This window comes from Vipera berus (genome assembly GCF_964194415.1).
Source record: "Vipera berus genome assembly, chromosome: 2".
Lineage (NCBI taxonomy): Eukaryota > Metazoa > Chordata > Lepidosauria > Squamata > Viperidae > Vipera > Vipera berus.
Window position 1 is genome coordinate 178426536 of NC_138203.1, and position 14590 is coordinate 178441125.

The window sequence follows — 14590 nt, forward strand, 5'->3', positions numbered from 1 at the left end:
AGCAAAAATACAATGGTTACAAAGGGGACATCTTCCTTGCAAAACTGACATTTGGATACGCTCCCTAGATTCAAATAAGGGGTATAGGAAGAAAGGAAGATACATTTGAGAGTTTAAAGATACCAAGACTGAAGTATGACTGGCACAAAAGGAAGCCAAGAGTTAGATTTTAAAAACTGAACTTGTATCTCTTTTGGGATTCCTAAAGATAGACTATAAAAATATCTTTCTATGGATCAAGGGGAATCTAAAAAAAATATCACTGATTTTACATTTAGCTTTTAGATCTGTAAAGGAAATATAACTCCAAATCATATTATAGAATTTGGAATGACATATCAAAAGATAGTATGTTAATAAATGATGTACGGTTAAGATGATTTATAGAATATTCAGTGGCTATTTTTGAACTATAGTATAGAATCTAGAATTTTAAGATGAAAACTAGACTTTAATGGTAACACATAAGAATGTTTTGTAATGACCAATATAAGTTTTGTAAGACAAAAGCACTATTCTTTATTGAAATAGGGAATTGAGGGTTACCCAAAATTAAGCTTTCTTCTATATACTATAGGGTATTCTAGAATACAGAAATAGAGCACAACAATGACAAAAACTGTAAACTTGAATGCATTTGGGTCAATATAAAAGGGGGGGGAATGACATTGCCATAGGTGTATACTATAGGCCGCCCAACCAAGCAGAGGAAATAGATGAACTTTTTGCTAGTCAGCTAACTAAGGTATGTAAGAAGCACATCACAATAGTAATGGGGGACTTTAATTACCCTGATATTAACTGGGAGACAAACTCTGCACCAAGTGGAAGATCAAACAGATTCCTGTCAAACCTAGCAGACAACTTTCTCTCCCAAAAAGTAGAGAAGGGAACTAGGGGATTAGCCATATTGGATTTAATTCTCACAAACAGAGATGAAATGATAGAAGGTGTCGAGGCCACAGGAACCTTGGGGGGAAGTGATCATGCAATATTGGAATTCAACATTCTGGAGGCACAAGCAATAGAACACAGCCAAACTAGAGTCTTGGACTTTAAAAGAGCTAATTTCAATAAACTTAGAGAGACCATAGGAAGAATTCCATGGATGAGAATCCTAAAGGGGAAAACAACTCAAGAAGCTTGGGAAATTTTGAAAAGTGAGATAATAAAGGCCCAGTCTAGTACAATACCAACAAAGAAGAAAAATAACAGCTCTCAAAAGAAACCAGCATGGCTGCATAAAGAACTCTCTGATAAATTGAAAGATAAAAAGGACAAGTATAAGAATTGGAAAGAGGGGCACATAACTAAGTCAGAATATCAGCAAATAGCCCGTGCCTGCAAAGATGAAGTGAGGAAAGCTAAGGCTCAAAATGAACTAAGGCTTGCGACCAAAGTTAAAAATAACAAAAAATGCTTCTTTCAACATATAAAAAACAAGAAAAAAGTTAAGGAAATGATTGGTCCATTAGTGGGGGAAAGTGGCAAGAAGGTGACAAGCAATAGGGAGAAAGCAGAACTATTTAACTCGTTTTTTGCATCTGTCTTTACACAAAGGGAAAAAACAGTCCAACCTACCAAAACCAGTGCCATAAAAAACAGAATAGAAACACAAGTTAAGATAGGCAAAAAATGGTAAGTGAACACCTGTCCAGCCTAGACGAGTTCCAATCACCAGGACCAGATGGATTACACCCCAAAGTTCTCAAGGAACTGGCAGAGGTGATCTCAGAACCACTGAACTATATTTTTCATAGATCCTGGAGCACTGGGGAAGTACCAGAGGACTGGAAGAGAGCTGATGTAGTTCCCATCTTCAAAAAAGGGAAAAAAATAGATCCAGGAAAGTACAGACCTATCAGCCTGACCTCAATACCTGGGAAGATTCTGGAAAAGATAATCAAACAACAAATCAGCGAACACCTTGATGCAAACAAAGTCATCACTAAAAGTCAACATGGGTTTGTCAAAAACAGATCATGCCAGACAAATCTTATTACATTCTTTGACCAAGTGACAAAATTAGTGGACCAGAGGAATGCTGTAGATATAATTTACTTGGACTTCAGTAAGGCATTTGATAAAGTAGATCACAACCTAAGATAGAAAAATGTGGGTTAGATAGCATCACCACCAGATGGATTCGTAGCTGGCTGACAGGCCGTACTCAGCGTGTGGTCCTCAATGGAACCGCATCTACATGGAAGGAAGTGTGTAGTGGGGTGCCCCAGGGCTCTGTTATGGGCCCAGTGCTCTTCAATATCTTCATTAACGATTTGGATGAGGGGATAGATGGGGAACTCATCAAATTTGCAGACGATACCAAGCTGGCAGGAATAGCCAATACTCCAGAAGATAGGCTTAAGATACAGAAGGATCTGGACAGACTCGAACACTGGGCACTATCTAACAAAATGAAATTCAATGGTGAAAAAAGTAAGGTTCTACATTTAGGCAGGAAAAATCAAATGCACAGGTATAGTATAGGTGGTACCTTGCTCAATAGTAGTAACTGTGAGAGGGATCTCGGAGTCCTAGTGGACAATCACTTAAATATGAGCCAGCAGTGTGCTGCAGCTGCCAAAAAAGCCAACACAGTGCTAGGCTGCATTAACAGAGGGATAGAATCAAGATCAAGTGAAGTACTAATACCACTTGGACTAGATGACCTCCAAGGTCCCTTCCAATTTATTATTATTATTATTATTATTATTATTATTATTATTATTATTATTGTTGTTGTTGTTGTTGTTGTTGTTGTTGTTGTTGTTATTTATTATTATTATTATTATTATTATTATTATTATTATTATCCTATTGCAATTAGATAAAATTTAAAAACAGGATATTGATATGTATTAGTGAAAATATATCTTGAATTTTATTGATTGACTGGGCTATAACTAGTAATATACTAACTTGTTTATTTTGACTATGTAATCACTAAGGGAATTAGAGAGGGCATCTCTGTTGATGTAACCTGAACTATTTACAACTGGTTATTTTTTTATTTTAACTACCCAACCACCATATTGTTTCACAAATACATCTATATGTAAATATTAAAAAATCAATAAAACTTGTATTAAAAAAATAGGTACCGGTTCTGCCTAAATGGTGCAACTGGCTGAATCCCACCACTGATTATGAACACAATGCCAGATCTTATGAAATTGCAGAGGATAACATTAAACCTTGTGCTTTTTTTTAAATTAACCCATGTCCTGCTGCTGTGTCCTGAGATCATGGCGCTGTCAGTCAATACAAGCTGGTGCAAGTAGAGAGGGGTGAAAAGGTGAGGGTCTAAATGCCAGTGCTTTAAGCTTTTCATTCATTTGTTAAAAAACAATTTGGCAGCTTTTTTAGCTCTATTGCTGTTTTATCTTTTGTGGCTTTTCATTTACCTTCCTCAGTTTCCAAGAGGTATAAAACACTAAGCCAACCAATAGCAGCAAAACCACATAGAGATTGTTTTGTTTTTCCAGTTTTTCAACCAAATTTGCATTCTCATACACACAGCCACAATCACATTTTTTATTTTATTTTTATCCTACTTTTATTAGTTTTATAAACATCTCCAGGCAGTGAACAAGATTGAATACTCCTTCCTCCTCCTATTGTAGGTTGATGGTATTTTCTTTCTTCCCTTGGCTATGTAAACTGGGTGCTACACGAGGAATGTGAGGTCCTCTAAATCAGAGGTGTCAAACTCAATTTCATTGAGGGCCACATCAGCATTGCGGTTGCCCTTGGGGGGATAGGTGGGTGTGGCCAAGGTGGGCGTGGCCTACTGGGTGGGCATGGCTGGAGTGCATGTGGCCTACTGGGTGGGCATGGCCAGCTCTACATCATTCGTGTCAAGGGTAGCTGTGTGGGCCTGGTCAGGAGTGGGACAGATCTGAGGGTCTCTGGCAGAAGAAGGGACCGGGACAAGTGCCAAGGCATGGTCCACTGGAGGAGCCTCACTGTTCCTCTCAGGCAATGGGGGGGGGCTGGACGGTGGAGCGGAGGTCAAATGCCCTCAAGCACCCATGGCACTAAGCCCAGCCCCACTTCCCCAAGGGGGCGCCCAGCTGCACTTACCTCCTCAAGGCTGCTGCTGCTGTGCTTGCTCTCCTTAGCCAGGTTGCTCATGATGTGTACAAGGGCAAAGTCAAGAGGGAGGCCCACTCCCTGTCCATGTGAGGAGACCTGGCTTTGTATCCAAAGCTTCCTTAGCAATAGAATGGGAGCCCGCCCTTGATAGGACAGGAGGAGGGGGCAAGAGGATGGTGAAAGGGCAGCAAGGAAGGACTAAGGCAGGACTTCCCTCAGACCCTCTCTCCTTCCTTCCTTCCTTCCTTCCTTCCTTCCTTCCTTCCTTCCTTCCTTCCTTCCTTCCTTCCTTCCTTCCTTCCTTCCTTCGAGTCATAGGAAAATATTTGAGATGAGGGAGGGAGAAAAACAGGCAAGAAACGCAGCTGCAGAAGTGTCATCCTTCGTGAGGAATGAAGAAATGCACCATCGTCTGGAAGTGGCCAGCACATGGCCCTTGCCTACTTCACATATCCGGCTTGGTGGGGGAGGGGATGCCATGAGCAGCATGAGAGTCGATGTTACCTGTGCAATGCTGCCCAGCCCCCAGCCTGCCTGGTTTTGGCAGGCAGCGGGGTGCTCTCCTCACAGTGCCGAGAGGCTGAGCCAGGTGGCATGAATGTGTAGAGAAGCGCAACGCTTCCCAGCCCCTAGCCTGCCCAAAGTAGGCAGGGCCATGGGCTGGCCACTTCCAGGCAATGGTGCATTTCTTCATTCTTCACAAAGGGTTACACCTCCCCAGGTCTGTTTCCAGACAGCCTTGTGGAGCTAAGACTGCGTTTCAGCATTGATGGCCACCACAAAATTGTACATTGGCTCCTGGCCGGCCGGGGCCGGGGCCAAGGGAGCAGGGGCCGTTCCCTCACTGTTTCTGTTGTGATTCAGGGTCAGCCTGTGGGTTCGGCAGTTGGGTCGGATGACTCGGATGACTCAGACGAGGGGGAGGAGGGGGGTGTTGAAGAAGAACTTGCTGATGATGGCTTGGAGGCTCCGCAGAGCCCCCAGCCAGGCCCCTCTTACTTGGTGGAGACCCAGCTGTGCGAGCCCGACAGTGTGGATGAAGATGACCCACAGCTGGCCCTGTTCAAGGACACCCGACGCAGGAGGCAGTCAAGTAGGAGCAAGCAGAGAAAGGCTGTGGGACTTCTCGGAAGGAGGCAAAGAGAGGCCACGCCCTGAACTCTTATAAAGGGAGTGTCTGGGGGAGGGCTGGTTTGCTGAAAGCAACCGCTCCGATAGAGGATCAAAGCTCCGGTATCTTGTTTCATGTTTTGTTTGTGTAATAAATTTGGCAGACGTATTCCAGCCTCTGCCGTTTGTACAGGGGTTGCCTTTCTGCAAGGCCGGTAGCAGGCTGGTACAGAACAGTTTCCAGGATGGGTTCACGGGCCACATGAAACCACTTTGCGGGCCGGATCTGGTCCCCGGGCCTTGTGTTTGACATGTCTGCTCTAAATGTTTGGAAGGGCAGCTCCCCTTAATTCCAATCAGCCTAGCTAATACATGTAGTCCTTGACTTACGACCACAGTTGAGCCCAAAATTTATGTTGCTAATCGACACATTTGTTAAGTGAGTTTTGTCCCACTTTACAACCTTTCTTGCCACAGTTGTTAAGTGAATCACTGTAGTTATTAAGTTAGTAATATGGTTGTTAAATGAATCTTGCTTCCCCATTGACTTTGCTTGTCAGAAGTTTGCAATAGGTGATCACATGACCCTAAGGCTCTAAAACCATCATAAATATGTGTCAGTTGCCAAGCATCTGAATTTTGATCACCTGACTATGGGGATGATGCACTGGTCATAAGTGTGAAAAATGGTTATACGTCACTTTTTTCAGTGCCGTTGTAACTTTGAACAGTCACCCAATGAACTGTTGTAAGTCGAGGACTACCTGTAGTGGTCCTGAAAGTGTGACAGTACCAAAGATCTGGAGCAGGGGTCTTCAAACTTGGCCACTTTAAGACTTGTGAACCAACTCCCAGGGCTGGCTGAGGAATTCTGGGAGTTGAAGTCCACAAGTCTTAAAGTGGCCAAATTTGAAGACCCCTGATCTGGAGGATCAGGTGAATCCTGCTTGAAATTCTGTGTCTCCTGTCTTTGATTCTCAAAGTGGCAAAGTCAGAGGAAAGAGTCTTTCAGGATCCTTGTTTAGTTTTGTTTTTCTACTTTGGTCATGAAGGCTTTGGAGGCTTGAGAATTTTCTGGGACAGCCACTGTTGAAGATGCTTGGAGAATCAGCAGTAATAAAGTCCTCCCCAGATGACGCTCCATTTCACATACCCCATAGCTGAAGGAGAAAATAAGGGAGAACCTTTCCCAAATAAACTACCAAACCCATGCTCCACAAGTCACTGGAGACCTTGTGCTATGTTGTGACTCATATAATTACTAACTCTTTTCCCTTACCACAACAAGTAATGGCAAAAAGAGGAATTTGACTTCCAGTGCTAAACAGATGATAGGATATCCATAGATCATCTCCTAACACACATAAGCTGCAAATCCAAACAAAAATTGTTACAGAGAACTTGCGTTCCTTTTTCCTACCCAAAGACAAGAGCTGGCCAGTGCTAATTTCATTCAGCAGCCAGAACAGCCTGGCTTGATCAGAGTACCTTTCTGAATGAGGTTTGTGTTGCCATTTCTTTTTCTGAGAATAAAGGTGCTAGCTCTGCTGCCCTCTGCTGTTTATCAATAAGCAGCAGCAACCTTATTGCTTATTTTCACTCACACCCATATATAGTTAAAATTAACAAATGAACTAAAACAGTTTTTATTGCTAAAAAATCAAGCTTTTGTTGGCTAACTGCCATCGTCATCAGGATGGAGACGCTGGGGTGGGGAGATCGCGTTTATACTGTTGGTGTCTGCACTCTGCTCATGGAGCCCATCACCGGTCTGTTTGTTGAGGTCTGCCATATTTCTTTGAGTTGTCGCACATCCGTTTTTGGGGGATGTAGTTGTCTCTGGGTATCTGTTGTTAAAAGTGAATTGCTGATAGTTCCATGTGTTGTAGCCATAGCTCTGGTCATTGTCGTGTTCTCATGCCAGGGGTCTTAAATGGTTGTTGCTCTTCTTCCCTGTGTTCAACATTGCAGGGTGGTTGTGTGTTGGTGCAATCTTGGATTTGATACAATGAGGTACTTTGTGAATGCTTGCGCTGTTTATCTTCATATCGCGCACGTCGTTCCTCTTCCCAATTTCTTAGTACCTGGTATGCAGGGGGGAGGTCTATATGCCGGTTGATAGAGGAGTGGTTTGAAAACCAAGCTTCCTTAAACAAGCGGCCGCCTTTAGTGTTGTCGCTGGCAATTGCCTCGGTCCCTGCTAGATTAAAGATGTGGTTGTGTGTAGCCATGTGTGCCCACACCTGTGAATGTTGTTCTTGTCTTCTAATAGCAAGCTTGTGTTCATGCACCCTACTCCTCAGTCATTTTGCTGTCTCCCCAATGTATATATATATATATATATATATATATATATATATATATATATATATATATATATATATATATATATAAGACAATGACATATATTTTAACGATACTGTACTGTACCCACCTGGCCAGGAAATTGTTTTTAAAAATAGATAGAAACTAGAAGTTTATCTCTTTTTCTGTAATAACTACATTAGATATTTAAACGAGAAAAATAAAAATTAATATTTCAGATAAAGAAAAAAGGAAGGAAGGAAGGAAGGAAGGAAGGAAGGAAGGAAGGAAGGAAGGAAGGAAGGAAGGAAGGAAGGAAGGAGGAACAAAGCCAAAAGTGCAGTAATATAAACTATTTTACAATAGTTATAGGTATGCATTTAAATTAAACTCTTATTCTATACATAATTTACATTTTTTCTATTATTTTTTTACTCATTAAACTAAATTATATCGTAATTTCATTGCGGGGGGCCAGAAAGTCCAAAAGGGATAGAAACTAGAAGTTTATCAATTTTCAGAACTTGTACACTTGCCAGGTATATCAGTTGCAGGTGTAAGATAATAAGTGTTTACTGGCACACTGGCAACAGCCTGATTCTCACATTTCTCGTTAACCAATTGTTGTTAAAGGCAGAGCTGCAAAGGCTTATAAAAACAACTGACTTCCCATATTACATTCTGCCATGGTTTGGGTTTAATAACTGTCCGGGTTTATACATTGTGCTAAGTCATAACTGAGGTTTTCCAAACCCTCTTGGCTGTGCACAAGGATGCTAAACCACAAACCAGAGATGTGTGAAATCTGTTCGCCTTATGTAACCCTCTACCTAAGTGAAAATGTCATTTCTTTCCTTATTTGATTGGAAATTAATATTCTTCCTTTCAAGAAATGAAATAAACTGAAGGCAGTTTACAAACCAGCACCTTATTAAATGCAGAAACATAAAGTGAATAAACGGCAGTAAATTCAGCAGCATAACACATCAGAAATATGTACAGTAGTGTTTTCTCAGCCTTGGCAACTTTACGTTCTGTGGACTTCGACTCCTACCATCCCCTAGCCAGCATGTCCACACATCTTAAAAAGTTGCCAAGGTTTAGAAACACTAACACACAATACCAGGAATTATTGATGCTTGTATGAAGAAACCCAACTTAACTGGACCTTGTGAATGCATGGGAAATATTCTGCAATAGGTGTAAACAAACTTATCTTGCTTACATGGGTACAGCTTCATAATTGTGCCTCAAAGAGCAACTTTGTGCTACAGAAGGGATGCAACATCCCTCTTCAAATTGAGGAAATCGTTCTCAGTGAGGTATTTTGTGTGCCACTGAAGCCTCTTCGTTCATTTTTAGTAGCTATGGGGAGCCTTTTCTAGTTTTGGGGAACTACTAGAGGAAACCTCAGGTGAGGAAAATAAACGCTTCCACTTCACTATACTTTCAGAAGAGGAAGATGTGAGAAACTGCCTTTTGAAGTATCTTCCAAGGGTTGCTTCACAGATAGCGAATTGATGTTCACTCTTGAAAGTTTGTCTAGCCTTGAAATAATATTAATGAGGCAGATACCGTATTTCTGTTTGGAAGGATTCTCAAGGTACCTTTCACATATGCTACTGTCACAGATTGGCAATAAACCACTCACCAGTCTATAGTGCTCTTACTAGACCAACTATGGGAAAGGAAGAATTTGTGGCATAAATGGCCTGCCTCTGTTCTTCCACACTGTATATGTAATCATCCTAAAATAATTACAATACTGACAGAACCATGTAGAGAAATTGAGTAAATAAGCTATAACCTTGAATAAACTGTATTCAGCTCTTTTCCCCATATGTGAAACAGGAAGAACAGAGACAGGTTTATAGCACTGGTGGAAAATAAGAGTTATACATGACATGATCAATGGTATGGAAATTGAAAATAAAATATAATTCAGTCGACTCTTGGCTACACAGAGGTCCAAATTCTAGCACTACATAAGAAGCAAATCATCATTCAAAAAAGCATCTGAAATTACTAACAGTTCAGACAGATCTGAATGTTAGTTATATGTGCCTAGGAATGTCACCTCTAGCAAAGAGGCATGTTTATAAAGGCCACACGAGACCTTGTGCTTTCAATCAAGGAGGCAGATTCAGATCTCTTATGCAAACAAAGGCAAAGGCTGACATCTGAAGCTTGATTTAGGCAGGTAGCTTCTTGTCATGTGTAGTCTATATGCAAAGTCTTGAGCATTTTGATGATGCCAACTGAAGTCCTGGAATGCTCAGCTGCAGTTGCAGAAGCTAAATTTTTGAGTCTTCAGGAAAAGAAGGAGGAAGGGCAACCACAACTTGGGAAAACAATGTGCTAAACAGCTTAAAGACTAGATGGAAGGAATGGGAATTTAAGTTTCCCTTCCAAGTTTTCAGTGCTTTGAGACCAGGGATATAAAGGCGTCTGCAGGAAGCAGTCAGAATTGGCCAGGTGGCAGTCACAGCACCACAATCCAAATCTTGCCCTCTTGCTATGTGTCTGTAGAACTAAGGCACATACAAAAGGGATCATGCTGCAATCATTGGACCACAATGCCACATTCACAATCTTATCTGTTTTGACACCCATACACAAGATCCTTCAGCTGGCATATATATTCACTCACATATGCGGCCATGCATGCATAACTAATAGAGACTGAAGCACCACTAATGAACATTTGATGGAAGAATTGCACATATAGAACACAACAGACATTACTTACTGTGACAAGAAATAACTATTTCTAAATGTGAAATGTGGCACAAATCACTTCAATAACCACTCCAATCCATGACAAGAGAAGATAATGGGCTTGTTTTGGTTCAAAAAGACACAGAGCATGATAAAAATACAAAATAAAAAAGAGGTTATAGTTGTCCTGATTTTTAGTCTGATATCTTAAACCAGGGGTTCCCAACCAGGGGTGCTCACACCCTCGGGGGTCGAGATGATATTCCAGGGGGTGCAAAAACTTGGGTTTTCAAAATTATAGTGTATATGCATAATTTGTTGCCATCATTTCAAACTTTTGTAAGGGGTGCGAGAATATATCAGAAGCATTCTAGGGGTGCGGGGTATAGAAAAAGTTGGGAGCTGCTGCCTTAACCATTACACAAAATTGGCTCATTGGACTGAATCTGCTTATTTAGACATTCTCCTAACAGCTTATCTATGTTGTAATATGTTTCACCAACAAAGTCATTTAGGAAACATGTTAGCACTTTAACCCATTGTTGAGTGAAAACACTGTCTATTCATTCTTGACAGAAAACTGTAATGGCACAGTATTTTCGGTATCCTGTATCTACTATCATTGTTTTGCTTCGCCACCAAATATTAGTATTGAGATTACAGGGGTACAGGATATATTAATCAAAGCATTTGGTGAAAAGTGGTGAAATCCTCTGTTCCATTTTCTGGGCATCATCAGCTGACATGATATCCATCCATCCATCCATCCATCCATCCATCCAAAAGCAGAATTGGCATGGAAAGAGGGCTTAGGGAGATGATTTATCTGTTTAGCCTGCTTTCCCACATTGATTAAAGCAGGAAAAGGCATCTGGGGAATTACATGGTAAACAGGAGAATTGGCTGTTCCCAAACCCAGTAATTCCCCTCCTCCACAGTCTGCTGGACAGCTGAGCAGCGGCTGGGAAGTTGCATGAGAAAGCTGGGGAGGGATTTGGCTGAGCACTTCTCCAGCCCACTGATTAGCTGTCTGGTGCGTTGCGAGAGCTCTTAGTATTGGCACATCCAACAGCTTTGTGCAGTTCTTTTTATCTGGGGGGAAAAAAACCATAGCAGATGAAATGCTTAGGCCCGAGGACAGGGAACAGCTCATACCACCTGAAGTAACCAGCAAGCACTGGGTTGTTCCCATTTCATATGGGTTGACCGATTGAGCTATGTCATAGCTAGGCTCTTAGATAGAAGGCTATGGGTGCCCCTCCCATCTCCTTTCCCAAATTGTCTCAGGACTCATCTTCTCATCCTGCTTACCAGTGTGATGACTGTTTTTTGAGGACCTGTACTGCCATTTCCCCAACCCATCAGAACGGCTTTCCTTGCCTTGTATCAAAAGTAGTGTTCTCTGCCCTCTGATAGCACAAGTAGTGCTATGCAATCTCTCTGTGATGCTTCATTTCACTGTAGAGAATGCCTCCACTCCAATTGGCTAGAGAATGCCATTATGGGCATGCCTCTTCTCCTCCCTAGTCCCTAGTTACTTCCATCCACAGCCATTTCATCTTGGGTTGCTGGACCATTTGCCCCTTTTAGAAAGAGCTTTCTTGCTTAAAGCCTGGCCACGCTTCACTGTGCAAAGTGCATTACAGGTCTTGCTTGTGCTTATTATATACCTGCAAACACCACTGTACCAACAACTGAATAGTTCAAAACTTTCATTAGCTACAAGTGGCCAATACGATAACTCCTTTCGACTCTCATCGCCTTCCTGCTCTCCTATAAAGGAATATCCCATGTAAAAGCCTTGCTATTTCCAGGATGCATGCAGTATGGAAAAATGGAAAATAATGAAGTTTTTTCCCCCCTTAATGGTCAGTTGATGTTTTGCTTCAAAATATCACAAGGAGAGGATGTAAACAGTGTTGACTGAATTGGAATATAAAATTGCAAGGCACAAAATAAACAAGACCCATGAAGCAGGCCACAAACATTCAGCCAATATTTAATAAACTAAACACAACTTCCTTCAGAGTCTATTCTTGTCCTGTGTCCTTTCCCCCCCAAATTCCCTGGAGGAAGCATATGTGACCCCTAGAAACTTTGTGCTTGTTCAGTCCAGCCCTAAGCACAGAGACCAGCACTCTCCACTATGCCTTAGTTATTGCTCCTAGCTCAAGGGGTAGCTAATTTATCAGAACGCTGACATTTTACACAGACTCTTATACATTTTGGACAGCTATGGAGGAGGCAGAATACAGGTACTCCTCGACGTACGACCACAATTGAACCCAAAATTTATGTTGCTTAGTGAAACATTTATTAAGTGAATTTTGCCCCATTTTATGACCTCTCGTGTCACAGTTGTTAAGTGAATCACTGCAGCTGTTAAGTTGGTAACACGGTTGTTAAGTGAATCTGGCTTCCCCATTGATTTTGCTTGTCAGAAGGTCACAAAAGGAGATCACATGACTCCCAGGACACTGCAACCGTCATAAATATGAGTCAGTTGCCAAGTGTCCGGATTTTGATCACATGACCATGGGGGATGCTGTAACTGTTATAAGTGTGAAAAACAGTCATAGGTCACTTTTTCAGTGCCTTTGTAACTTTTAATGGTCACTAAATGAATTGTTGTAAGTTGAGGATTACCTGTTAACTCTTAGGTGGGGGATAGAAGACCAGGCAAGATGTTTCGCTGAGTACAAGTTCTCAAACTATGTGATATATGTTGCTTTATTCTACAATATTTGTAAGCACTCTTAGAATTGATTTACACACTGTCTGACCTGGAAATGTGGTATGTTCAGTAGGGAGGTGTCTTCTCCAAGCTGACAACACACCATATATACACCCACAGTCCACAGCAATTAGAAGGACTGGTTTCAACTCCCTCTAAAATGTTTACTAAGACACAGTGAAAAGGGAAGAAGGAAGGAGAAAGCTGCTTGGTTTTTATTCTTGAACATCCTGGAGGTGGTGCTGTTCAGTTTTCATTCACTTTAGTTCAGAGAGTTAGCCTGACCTATTTGTAGCAGAGCAATCTTAAATAATAACAGATTGGTGTGACATAAACTTTTATGGGCTAGCATCTCTGTTTATGCCACAATAAACCCATTTGTGTTTTAGATATCTCAAAAATCTTCTTCGTTGCTTTACATTCCATTCAGGAAGTATGACAGATTAATTTTTTAAAAAAGAAAAGGAAAAAAAAGACCAGAATCTTTTCTGCAGCAATAATCATGAAACAGTCCTTAACAATTTATAAAAGGGCAACATAATCCTCAGCCAAGACCTGATGCCTAGTAAATGTTGTAATAAACACAGTTTATTACTTAACATAGCTGAGTCCTATCATTAGAAATCATCACTATCTGTGCTAACAATTCACAAAAGGAAAATGTACATCCTCCTCTGCTTTCTTTGACCTTGCAAATTATTTTAATAGGCCTCTTCCAGTAGAGTAGAAATAGGGCATCCAAGTCTGTGATTTTTTTATCTTCAAAATAAGTTGGCTCAATAAATCTTGGTGTGTGCTGAGTCCCAGCTTACAAAGATTCTTCTACAGATGAAGATAAACAGGCCCATTCTTCTTTTTCTTTTAAAAAACAACGCAAAACCTTGCATGACAAAATTAGAATATTGTGGACTGGACAAGAATTCCTTTGAAAATTAAGCTTCACTGAGAAAGGACTCAGCTAGGCAGATACTAAAATTGACTGCGTTCATTGCCCATTGGACCCCAAGGCTCTCCTCAATGTAATAAGCATTTTGTGGTATCCTCAGCTATGTTCACCTTTCTATCCTTTGTGGTCCCCAGTCAGAATTTTTTTCCCAACCAAGTAATGGAAGGAATACTAAAACTGTGGCAACCAGTGTCCCATCTCTGTATTCAATTTTCACCTCACCATGTTCCAGGAAAGGTGGGGGAAGGGAGGGAATACTTCCCTTTGGTCTTTGCTACCTCCCCATTTACCAGATACCCAAAAGTGGGAGTTCTCATGAACAGGCAAGTGCCTCACAGCTCTAAAAACTTACAACATATCACCAGAGTGTCTTCTCTGTTACAAGAGCCAAGTTCATGTGCTACAGAGTTTATTGGTTCTGATTTCCCAGATGGTTACAAGTGCGAGGACATTGTGGAGACTAGCGTGTTCTTTGCACATGGAAGGAGTTAAAACATTGGTAATTTGCACATGGAAGGAGTTAAAAAGGTGGCAATTTCAGTGAAAAACAAAAATCTAGAAGGAAACTACATATACATTCTTATCCATCCATCACCATCATTTTGCTTTGTCTATTATGACACTGTATGACGCGGTGGCTCAGTGGGTTAGGACGCTGAGCTTGTCGATCACATGGTTAG